The sequence below is a fragment of the Tiliqua scincoides genome, chromosome 4 (assembly GCF_035046505.1).
Source record: "Tiliqua scincoides isolate rTilSci1 chromosome 4, rTilSci1.hap2, whole genome shotgun sequence".
NCBI classification, from domain to species: domain Eukaryota; kingdom Metazoa; phylum Chordata; class Lepidosauria; order Squamata; family Scincidae; genus Tiliqua; species Tiliqua scincoides.
Window position 1 is genome coordinate 4,667,382 of NC_089824.1, and position 12,548 is coordinate 4,679,929.

Genomic DNA, 12,548 nt, shown 5'->3' on the forward strand with positions numbered 1-12,548 from the left:
GCCAGATGCCATCACCACTTCCTGTGGCAAGGAGTTCCACAGACTAATTACATCCTTTTCTCTGTCCAAACTCTCCCAACACTGAATTTCAGTGGCTGTGCCCTGGTTGGGTGTTGTGTGGGAGGGAAAGGAGCATCTCTCTGTCCACCCCAGGCATAATTTTGCATGTCTCAAAGCAGCCCCCATTCCCTGCTGCCCCTCCTTTTTTGCAATAACCAATAATCAATAATACTGGGGGGTTGTCATCATGCTGACAACAAGAGGGGGAAGTGTGAACACTCAGGAGAAGTTTAAAATACATGAGCCAGGTCCAGGGCTCTGCCTGTCTATCTGTCTGACAGCCAATGTCTGCCCCAGAAAAGCCCGCACGACCCATGACTGAGCTCTTTGCAGGGCCTGTTTTAATGAATGGAATTTGCAGGGTTGGAATATGACGGGCGTTAGGACCTGCCTGTGGTGGTCGGGTTCCTCCCTCCGCGCCGTGCAGGCCGGTCTTTGTAGTGCCTTCCACCCTCGGGCGACCGTCCCTCCGGAGAACTACAGCCAATGAGCGGTCGGCCAGCTGAGAAGGGGCGTGGCCACGGTGGTGTCAGAAGCAGAGGTCCTGTTTTCCCACGGAGTGCGCACGCGCGCTGCATCCCTCGCCTCTTCAGCCAGCTTCAGCCAGGGCTGCTCTGCACTCCCGTTAGGCGTGATTGACAAGTGAGGCGCGGCGCGGCGCGGCGCGAGCAAGGGGTGCTTGCAGGTGGGGAGCCTGTCTGCGCTTGTTGCAAGGGGGCTTGCAGTGGGGGCTGTGCAAGGGAGGGAGGCAGGCTCTCCCCAAGGCAGGGGCTGCAGGCGACCCTGCCCTTTGCAAAGGGTCTGCCTGCCCAGACCCAGGAGGGGTCCAGAGCTCCTTCCCCTTTGCAAGCCCTGCAGAGCAGAGGGCACGTGTGAACCCCTGTACACGCATCCCTGCTTGGTGCCCCAGCAGTACTTTTGTTGCCAACACCTTGGGAAGATCCCCTGATTAGATGCTGGCCAAGTGACCCTCTGCTTTCCAGGGTCAGGCTCTTGCGATGCTTGTGCAGTCCTGGGAAAATTGCTGCACTCTTGTGCTCAAGTTTGTGGGTGTGTGCAGGAGAGTTTTGGACACTTTTGGTGTCTTGGGTGGAGTGGCTCTGAGCATGTGCAGAGCTCCTCCCTGTCTCTGGACAGCAATCACTAGTCCAGTGCTTAGGGCAGTGGTTCCCAAACTGTGGGTCGGGGACCCACTTTGGTGACTTTTGGTGGGTCACCAAAGGCTGATGGAAAGAACTCATTCCCTCAGGGCCCAATCCTATCCAACTTTCCAGGGCCAGTTCGGCTGTAATGCAGCCCCAAGGCAAGGAAACAGATTTTCTCTTTATAGCGCACAGGTTATAGTGCACACCCCATTGGTACTGCTACGCCACACTAGACGCTGTTCCAGAACCACCAGTCAGAGCGCGATACCATCGTCTTTCGAGACTGAAGGTTGCCAACAACAACCAGGGCTGGAAAGTTGGGTAAGATTTGGCCCTCAAGTCATTTCACCACAGGATGTGGTGACGGCATCTGGCCTGGATGCCTTTAAAAGGGGATTGGTCAAGTTTCTGGAGGTAAAATCCATTTCGGGTTACAAGCCATGATGGTATGTGCAACCTCCTGATTTTAGAAATGGGGTAGGTCAGAATGCCAATCCAAGGGAGGGCACCAGGATGCAGGTCTCTTGTTGTCTTGTGTGGTCCCTGGGGCATTTGGTAGGCCGCTGTGAGATACAGGAAGCTGGACTAGATGGGCCTATGGCCTGATCCAGTGGGGCTGTTCTTATGTTCTTGGGGGGGGGGGTAGACAAAAAAACAGATGCTGTAGCTGCTAATTACCCTGAAAAGAGCTCAGCTCCTGCAGTTTGCAAGATAGCTGCTAACTGCCCTGCAAGGAGATGAGCTTCTGCAGTTTGCAAGCATGTGTAGATAGAGAAAGATAATATTTGAGGGTTTTTTTCCTGGTTATTATTTCTTAAATAAATCATTATTCCTTTCTAGATCTTTTTTAAAAGTTTGCTAAACCTAGGTGGGTGCTGATAGAGTGTTGTTTTAAAAAGTGGATCCTGGTGCCAAAAAGTTTGGGAACCACTGGCTTAGAGCCTGTTGCCCTGCAAACGCCCAGAGCTCCAGAGGTTTGTGATGATTGGTGCAGTTGTGTGTGCTACAACACCCTATGAACTGGTGCTGATAGCAGGCTTGGCTGGAATTTCTATTGCATGTGCTTCCTGTTGTTCTTCAAAAGGGCCAGACATTATGACTGGACATGGAAAGTGGTGAGGAGTAACCTTATGGGGGTACAACGACTACAATAAAACTATCACTTTTTGCTGCACATTAGGCCTCCAAAATAAGTCAGTTGATCTCTGGAGTGTTATATTGTGTGTTATTTTTATGTTGCTCGAGGCTAGAGAAAAGGAGCTTCAACAACTTTCTCTAGAGGTAGTGTAACAAAGCAGTTGGGACTGTGAGCCAGAATGACTAAGGTTCACTATTAACTTTCTCCAGAGCTAAGGAGGGACCCAATCCTATCTAACTTTCCAGCACTTGGGACTGCAATGCAGTCCCAAGAAAAGGGAGCAAACATTCCTTTACATTGAGGAGACTTCCATGACTTCTCTGCCACCACAGGATGCACCACAGGATGCACCACAGGATGCAGCAAACATCCCTTTGGCATGGTTGCATTAGTGCTGGAAAGTTGGGCAGGATTGGGCTCTAGATTCTGTTAAGCAGACAAGTATTCTCTTGGCATTAGTTTTCCCATCTTCAATATGGGGATAATATGGTGTTATAAGGATTATCTCTGTGTGTTCTTTGTATGGGTGTGTTGCACTCCCCTCTGTCCTTGGTGACATGAGGCAAAGGTGGAGGGCAGGTTTTGCTCTCCCCACAAGGGTGCATCTGCATGGAGCTTTCTGCTTGTTAAAGACTGGGTAACAATCAGAGATTAAAAAATGATTTGGATTTTAGCAAGACAAATTTTATTTTTACAAATAGCCTGTTTGAAATCTAAAGCTGTATACAAGCTTGTTAAACTTACACAGTCACATAAGAACATACTTTCCTGGAAGTTAACGCATTGAACATAGTAATACTACTGTGTAAACGTATGTAGGATTTCACTGCAAGAAGTTGACCTGCTGGGCCCACTTCACTGATTTCATATGCTTCTGTTGTGATACTTTTTAACTACCTGAGCCCCGCACCTTACTCAGTTCTCGTGGTGTGAACACTGTATGTATTCTCTGAGCAAACAATGGCACTCCCTTTTCGTCTCACAGAAGTGAAAGGAAGGTGGATTGCACAATACAGGAGAAAGAGAAACAGAAAGTGGAGCACTGGGAAAGTGAGAGCTTGTTAGTTGTATGGTCTTTGCTTTGCTAAGGTCATTGCTGAAGGACCTATGAAATATCGGACAGGTCATTGATAGTAAATGATTTCAAATTCCTTGAACCGGTTTACTCTGTTTTTACTGTAATAATGAGTGGCATCTCAGGAAAGAACAGGGGTGCATTCAGACATTTTTGGGCTGCAGGGCTCTATGTGATTTCTGCTCCTGGTGACTGCAAACCACTGAAGAACTAAGCTCATTTTGATCTTTATAGCTTAGTCCCATCCTGAGTTCTGTTTTCTGGTCTTGCTGTAATGGACTAGTTTCATATATACATGTGCATGTGCTGGTTATTACTCTGAATTCTCTGCTAGAGGGGCGCTACTCTGTGTAATGTTGAACCGCAAAGATGGGGACAGAGCTGAGCATAAGGCATTGCATTGAGGAGTGCCTAGATGGCCTTGCAATCGCCCTGGCAAATCTAGGATTCTATGCCACTGGAAAACGATGGACCAGTATTACTGAGGATCCCTTCTGCCATCAGTGCCCTGGTGTTTCTGGGTGGTGTGCACAGGAGCAGACTCTTGGTGAAATGTAATAGATGTCATAACAAATCTGGGCTTCTCAGACTCTGCCAGAGGGTGAATTACATGTGGCTTCCTGTTTTGTCATTGTGGCCTGCCTCTTGTGTTCTGCTTGAGCCACAGGAGGCTCAGTGATATTACCTGCTGGCATTTTGTTTTTTATTGATTGATTGGTTTGAATGTCATGTGATTTTAACAGGGGCTAATGTTAAATAATTCCATAGCATTATACGGAGTCAGTCATTGGTACATCTCGCCTTGTATACTCTGACTAGCAATAGCTTTTTGCGGTCTTGGGCTGGAGTCTTTCTCATCACCTCCTACCTGCTGGGTAGGATTGAAGAGTCAGAGACAGTTTTTTAAAATATGGGTGCCAAGAATTGCATACAGGGTCTTCTGCATCCAAAGTATGTACTTTCTGTGGTTTGTCCCCCACTGTTTTTTTATGAGCCACACTGAGGACTGCTGAGGGAATAAAAGACAGTTTTGTCATAAGACGAACCAGTCAGTTAAGAGCATCCTAAATATTTGACTAAGAAAAGCTTAGTCAAATATTTGCAAACAGCATAAACTATATATATATATTAAGCAGACACACATAATTTGTTTGTTTGGATGGTTTATTCTGCTTCTGGTAGTAACAGGGAGATGGAAAACCTACAGAGGGTGTAGCGATCTTGCCTACAGATCTTTGGAATCCTTACACATCCTTGAGGGCTAGAACCTTGCTGCTTATTTTTAAAATGATAGCTTAGATTCTGAGAATGCTCAGTTGTCATCCAATGTTCTGTACTTGTGTTTGCAGAATTGCAGTATACACACTATCTAATGGGAATGTTGTCAGATTTATTTTTAGGGCTGGAAAATCCCTTTAGGTTTCAGAGAGTTTCCTTGCTTCTTCCCATGCTGAAAACACCTCTTCTCGCATGACTTCTGACATACTCCATGGCAACATATCTATTTCTGGATTTTCAGAAAAATCTAATGTGCTCTTACACACAAGGCTGGTGCCACTTTAGGTTGTATCAATGTGAGCTTTGTTTCAGAGCCTCGGGAAGTTATAAAACAAATCTGCAAGGCCCTTGTAGAACGAGGGGATCGGCACGGCCCTTCAGTTCTTGCTCTGTGGACAAATTGGAAAGGATTTGGAGGAGAGCTGCTCAAACAATAAACGGTAGACCACCACCATAGGCTTAATTCCTTCTCCTTGGGCACACCTGGAAAATGTAGCTTGGTGCGAAAGCTTCGGGCTGTAGTATTATATAACAAATTGGTCCACAATTTTGTTTGACAAGCTGAAATGGTGTGTCCTTGAAAGTTTTTCTCCATGATGAAACAGCAGTCATTGGGGGGCGGGGGATCTAGATCAGGATCATTGCCAGGGCAAAGCTTAATAGCCCAATTCTGCAGTCGCTGTGTAGATTCCCCTCTACCCCTCCCCATGTGTGTGCTGTTTACCAGGAAAAAACTAGGCAAGAAATTGCTATGCAGAGCCCAAATGAAAACAAGTTCCATGGTGGTGAATATAAAAAACAAGGTCAATAGTGTAGTCAGCTCCTACGTAGAGACAAGCAGATGCTGTTGAGAACAAGGCACTGCCATTGCCTATGGAGCCCAAGTCTGATCAAATTGGATTCTAACTCAGCGCATCACGATGGAGCTGCCTTTGAAATGCTTCTACTGTCAACTTTCACATGCTTTATGGACATCATGGAGGAATAGAAATGCTCCTGTCCTGGTTTCTGAGCGTTGCCGCTTTTGATGGTTAATTTGTGTCAATTTCATAAAGACAATTTCATTTGGTCAGTGTAAATGATAGATGGGTGTTCGATGGATCATGCGATGTGAAGTGCAGGTGAGTGAGCCTGTGAGTAACCGCCGAGAGTGTTGCTTGAGTAGGTGGAAAGCTGTAGGGAGCCTGTGCTGTTGCAGAGACTGGTTGCTTGGTTTGAGTCTTCATTGCATAGTCCATCTTTCATGGTGTGATGCTGCTGCTGACTGGGTAGTGGCTGCCTGTAAGCAAGAACAAGTCTTCCATTCAAGGTCTTTGAGAGGCAGGGACAATCTCTCAAGGTACGTCACAGATCCTTGATGATGATGATTTATGCACAGAGTCAGCTGCCTTCAGCAGTGGTCTTCGGTTTGTTAAAAGCTGGGATCCAGTCTACGACATGGAACCCACCTTCAGGAACTCATGCGCCCCCCATCCTGCCTCTCTTTATGTGGGCTGCTTCTGCTTTTTCCACCAAACAGCATCAGTGCAAGGGCAGTGTTGATCCCTTGCCAAAAACAGGCAGCTCATGTGCACCCATCACAGTGGCAGACCAGGTTGCACATGCCACAGTCTAATGTGAACAGGCACATTGGTTGATGCAACCAAGTGTGCTTTTAAGCATGCGCTGACATGCACTTGCAAGGGAAATAATGTGCTAGGATTCTGTGTAGTAGCCACTAGCACAATGCTGGGTAATGAAGAGGGAGCCAAGAATGGAAGGTGCAAGAAATAAACTTTTATTGTGGGTGTAAGCTGAGAATAGTAGGGAAGGGATCTGTGGGTCAGAAGCCTCTTCCCATCAAGCTTGCTACTGGAACCGTGTGACTGGCCTGCTTGTGCTCTCCTAGCAGGCACTCTGTACCATGCACACGTGTGTGTGCCTTTTGCATGCTTTAAAAAGAAATAAAAAGGCATGTCAGGCAATACTGACCAGTTGGCTGGTGGGCAAATGAGCTCATGTCACCCTGCCACAGCTCTTCTCTCTCTTTTTCCTGCCTGGCAGTGGCTAGTTGTCATACATGCTGCTACTGTGTCTTCAGCCTTCTCTTTTTTCCCAGATCAGGCGGAAGAGGGCAGAGCATGGCATGGTGAGGGCGTATGTTCAGTTTCAAAAGATGGAGGGAGATAAAAAAGGTAATGAGGTTAGACACAGCAGTGTGAGTGCTGCAAGAGAGTAGGGGGGTGGGGAATGGTGGGATGGATCAAGTGGCGGCTCCCAACCTTTAGAAGCCCGTGAACCACTAAGGCAAAAATTGGAACCATCGTAGATCATATGCAACCCTCCCATCCCCACCTGCTGCACACAAAAAATGCAGCTAAATTTGTAACAGAGAAGATTTTATTAGAGATTTATTCAATTTATTATTTATAGAGGTTTCTGGGTGGCTGTTTTTGTTGTTGGCTGTGGGCAGACTGTTCTCCACCCTCTCTTGTGATCTGTGGGTTAGCACTCGCTTAGCTAGATGCTGGAAGTAATCGAAGGCATATTTGTTTTTCACTTCTCAGGGGCTCGCGGACCACGGGTTGGGAACCAGTGCCCTAAATCCAGAATCTTTGGGATTTGTCTCTTGAATCCCTCACTCTTGCTTCTGCTCAAGTCATGCAGGCCTCAGCCTCAATATAAAATGATAGCACCAGTAGCACTGCTGTGACCCACCTGAGATCAGCAGGGACCCACTTCTGGGTCCCATCCCTCGTGTTGAAGACATCAGGCCTGAAGCATGTCTCTGAGCCCCCAAACTGTAGATTGCTGGATTGCCTGCATTGAACCAGATCCTGACAATTCTATGCTTGGGATCATTAGGAAAGGTATTGAGAACAAAACGGCTAGTATTATAATGCCGCTGTACAAATCGATGGTAAGGCCACACCTGGAGTATTGTGTCCAGTTCTGGTCGCCGCATCTCAAAAAAGACATAGTGGAAATGGAAAAGGTGCAAAAGAGAGCGACTAAGATGATTACGGGGCTGGGGCACCTTCCTTATGAGGAAAGGCTACAGCATTTGGGCCTCTTCAGCCTAGAAAAGAGACGCTTGAGGGGGGACATGATTGAGACATACAAAATTATGCAGGGGATGGACAGAGTGGATAGGGAGATGCTCTTTACACTCTCACATAACACCAGAACCAGGGGACATCCACTAAAATTGAGTGTTAGGAGGGTTAGAACAGACAAAATAAAATATTTCTTTACTCAGCGTGTGGTTGGTCTGTGGAACTCCTTGCCACAGGATGTGGTGACGGCATCTAACCTGGATGCCTTTAGAAGGGGATTGGACAAGTTTCTGGAGGAAAAATCCATTACGGGGTACAAGCCATGATGTGTTTGTGCAACCTCCTGATTTTAGAAATGGGCTACGTCAGAATGCCAGATGCAAGGGAGGGCACCAGGATGAGGTCTCTTGTTATCTGTTGTGCTCCCTGGGGCATTTGGTGGGCTGCTGTGAGATACAGGAAGCTGGACTAGATGGGCCTATGGCCTGATCCAGTGGGGCTGTTCTTATGTTCTTAAGATGGTGATGGCAAACCTTTTGGTCTTGGCATGTCAAAAATTTGGAAATGCCAAACTTGACTTGGCTGGCATGTCACCACCCCCCCCCCCGGAACATATTCATTTGTTTTTTAAAAATATAGTCCAATCACAGGTGGTGCTGTCTCATATAAATAAATGTCAAATAATTACAAAACTGAAATATGAGTAAAACAAACTCAGTTGTTGTCAGTTGGTGAATGCTGGTGTATCACCCAAAATGTCGTGGTGTGTCATCTTTGACATGCCTGTCATAGGTTTGCCATCACTGCCTTAAGGGAACGAGAAAAGGTGAGGAAAGGTTGTCTGTTTTGTTGTTCTTATCTGTAGGCTGGTGGTCTGAACTTCCACTTCGGGGCAAGAATTCTGCCTTGGCTAGTGGTCATGCCAGGGTGCTCACTACCTGGGGGGGGGCAGCTCTTCTTATAATCTGGGCATCTCCCTCTGCTCCAAGGGACTGCAAATATAAAAAGATTGCAAGTGAGATGACTGAAGAAGGAGTGGGAGGTGTAGGCAGAGTAAACTGGGGAGAACATGTAGTGATTTGATCTGCGTGTATTACTCTGAGTTAGTGTAGGATTTGAGGGCGCAGTTGGCCCAGAGGAGTCACAAGAAAACAAATGTGTGGCTCCTTCAGACAGCTGAACTTTTTTTTCTTCTTACAGACAGCAACTGTTACCCTGCACATGCCCGATCTCGTCTTATATCGGAAGCTAAGCAGGGTCAGGCCTGGTTAGTACTTGGATGGGAGACCGCCCAGGAATACCAGGTGCTGTAGGCTTATACATAGTCTTTCGAGACCGAAGGTTGCCAACCAACCAGCATTTCACATTTCCTTTTCCTTGAGGCTCCATCTAGTCCAGAGTTGTCTGCTTCCTGTCCTTATGTCTCTGAATGAATCCAGTGGCGTAGCGAGAGGGGGTGCAAAGCACTAAGCTTTGCAGGGAGCCTCACTGCAGAGTGCAAGCGGCCCCTCCCCTTCGGAGCCATTCCAGGCAGGGGGAACAAAATGAATGTCTCCGTTTTGCTCCGCCTGCCTGAAATGTGCTTTGCTTTGCACCCCTGCTAGCTATGCCACTGGGCGAACCACATCATTTTAGTTAGCTTGTGTTGCAGAAGAAAGGTGAGCAGTTTCACTTCTTTGCAGGATCAATTCTTATTGTTTAAATATTGAGCGGCATTGTGAGCGAAGAGAATATTATCTAGTCATTGAGGCCCCAGTTTCTACTTAAGGCCCAAGGAAAAGCAATGCTGGGCATGTTTTACAAGACCTAATGAAACTTTTATGATTCTCAAAAAACAATAAAAGCCAGTTCTTTTCAAGGGTTTGTGTTTTTGGTGCTGAAGAATTATATGCAGCCACTGCAAATTTGGTCCATGCATGTGCATTCAGTAGCTAAAACAACATATTTCAGAGTTTCTACTCAGGACATAAGAACAGCCCTGCTGGATCAGGCCGTAGGCCCATCAAGTCCAGCTTCCTGTATCTCACAGCGGCCCACCAGATGCCCCAGGGAGCACACAAGACAACAAGAGACCTGCATCCTGGTGCCCTCCCTTGCATCTGACATAGCCCATTTCTCAAATCAGAAGGTTGCACATACATATCATGGCTTGTAACCCGTAATGGACTTTTCCTCCAGAAACTTGTCCAATCCCCTTTTAAAGGCATCTAAGTCAGATGCCGTCACCACATCCTGTGGCAGGGAGTTCCACAGACCAACCACATGCTGAGTAAAGAAGTATTTTCTTTTGTCTGTTCTAACTCTCCCAACACTCAACGTCTTGGGCCTGTAAGCATGCAGCCAAGATTTAGACTGCATTGTATGAGTGCCTTGTATGATGCAGGGGATGGACAGAGTGGATGGTGATGTTCTTTTCCCTCTCACACAACACCAGAACTAGGGGACACCTACTAAAATTGAGTGTTGGGAGAGTTATGACAAACAAAAGAAAATATTTCTTTACCCAGCTTGTAATTAGTCTGTGGAACCCCTTGCCACAGGATGTGATGATGGCATTGACCTGGATGCCTTTAAAAAGGAATTGGACAGATTTATGGAGAAAAAGTTCATCACAGGTTACATGCCACAATGGGTACGTGCAATCTCCTGGTTTTAGAACCTGACTGTCTCAGAGTGCCAGATGCGAGGGAAGGCACCAGGACGAGGTCTCTTGTTGGCCTGGGTACTTTCTGAGGCACCTGGTGGCCCACTGTGAGATACAGAAAGTTGGACTAGATGGGCCTCTGGCTGATCCAGTGCAGCTCTTCTGATGTTCTTGCAAATATGGATGTTCATAGCAAAATAATGCATGAACAACTGTCCCTTTCCCCCCTCAGCTACTGTATTGAAACCCAAATCAATGGTTTTATGGCTGCTCTTGCTACCTCACCTCCTTCTGGAGCAGCAGAGGGGTCCTGATGTAGAGTATGTTTCATTTCTTAGTTTCTCATATAATCTCAACTTGAGGGCTTTGTGATGTGCAATGCACCTTCCAGCCTGTGATCCCAAGGGATTATTGTGGAGGCTGCGTGAGTGCTGACCACTCAGGTAAGTCGCAGTCTCTGAGTCTGCAGACTCCTAAAGTGGGATGTCTTCCAGGGCAATGATAATCTTGGGATGATTGCTGGCTTACGCTTGGGTCAGTGGTGGGATTGCCCTCCAGGGAAGGCTCATCCAGGGAGGTGTTGGGCCATGAGAATAGGGTGAACTTCTGTGTTGCATGCTCATTCCTGCCAGAAGTATACTCCAGTATTTGAAGAGGGGGGAACAGGTGTATGTGTGGAGCTCAGTGTGCTAAGGACCCATGCCATGAAAGCTGGCCTAGACAATTGGGACATAGCCCAGCAGGGGCTCGATTAACATTCTGGTTTTTTTACATGATCCTGCAGCTGCAGAAAAAGGGGGAATGCAGACCAGGTTACTGGTGAATTGCCAGTCTTCCTTCTTTTGCCATCGCAGTACTATATGGTAACATCATTGAGGTCAGGCAAAACTGAGGTCGACACACCCTGGGCTGGTAACATGGGTACCAGGGGTGTCAAACTCATTTCATACAGAGGACCGAACGACATTCATGATGCCTTCTGAGGGTCAGAAATGATGTCGTTAGGGAAGAAGTGATGTCATTAGACAAGATAACTGGTCATAACCAAAAATATGCACCACTTTTTCTCACTGAGCAACTCATTAGCTGCAAATGACGAAAGAGAAAACACAAATCTTGATAATCTTTCAAGATATGGGAGAGTCCAATTTTCATGTGGGCTGCCCTTTCAGCAGTAACACCTCAGCACTGCTCAGCAGCAGAGAGCCTAAGGGCCAGGTAAAAAGCTTCCGCGGGCTGCATCCGGCCCCTGGACCTTATGTTTGACACCCCTGTCCTGGTCCATTGGCAATCGCATGTTAAGCTGATGATGTGTCTAGACCTCTTCAGATGTTAAGCCTAAATGTGCACAGGGAGGGACCTGTTCCTTGTGTGGAGGGCATTTTGTTGGAATTTTAACTAAGAAAGCATGAACCAATTTTTGGTTCTGGGCACCATTCCAACAATGTTGAAAATGTTTGGGAGAAGTTTTAGTGTTCACCTATATTGAACCGGTTTCATTTGATAGACAGTCATTCTTGCTGTTTGTGGTTTGGCCTGGAGAGGTTCCTGATGGATCCTGCTCCTGGTACAAAAGTATTTTACAGGAGGGCTGTTACTCAGCAGTGCAGCTGTGCTGTACCTTCTACGGGCCTCTGCGCTATCTGAATGCCCACAAGTGTATGCTGTGATGCCAAACCTCTGGCAGAAATCAGATACTCCCTTCAGAAACAAGGTGGATTCAGAATGAAATGTGTGCAGTGTTTTTTTTTTTGTTGCAGATCTTGTCCTTTTCCCCATGAGTGTCCTCTTTAATTAAATTGACATTTCTCCAAGCTGAGGTTGATGGGCAGGTACAGAATGCCACATTATTGCTCTTGAGCTTTTCTTTGAGTTGATGCAGCATTTGGTGTGTCAGAGCTGATAGTTCAAGCCATTTAAGTTAACTGCGGTGACTCAGCCTCAGCCTACATCTCTGACCTTATATCTCATTGCTTTCCCCTTCTGCTCATCAGTTACTCCTGCCCCAGTGTTCCCTTCTCATTTTCTTCCACTCTTGTGTCTCTCTGACTCTCCCCTCCCCACACTACTTGAATGTGCCAGAATCCCTTGCAAATCCTAATTTTGCAAAACACAAACATTCTCCTGCCTCTTTGCAGGGGCGCTCTTTTTGTCTCTTTCTGAGTTGATCTGG

General features: G+C 46.8%; 1 protein-coding gene across 7 annotated transcripts in view; it reads left to right on the forward strand.

The window, feature by feature from the left end:
* The first annotated feature begins 638 nt into the window (after window positions 1-638).
* The window catches only part of TSNARE1 (t-SNARE domain containing 1), a 417,418-nt gene continuing 405,508 nt past the window's right edge, over window positions 639-12,548 (forward strand). For 5 of the 7 annotated variants that reach the window (XM_066625626.1, XM_066625633.1, XM_066625629.1 and 2 more), the window contains exon 1: window positions 647-745. The gene's annotated coding sequence lies outside the window, so the exon portion shown is untranslated. Of the gene's footprint in view, window positions 746-2,381; window positions 2,399-12,548 lie in introns of those variants that run through there. The other 2 variants (XM_066625627.1, XM_066625628.1) reach the window with 2 other exon arrangements.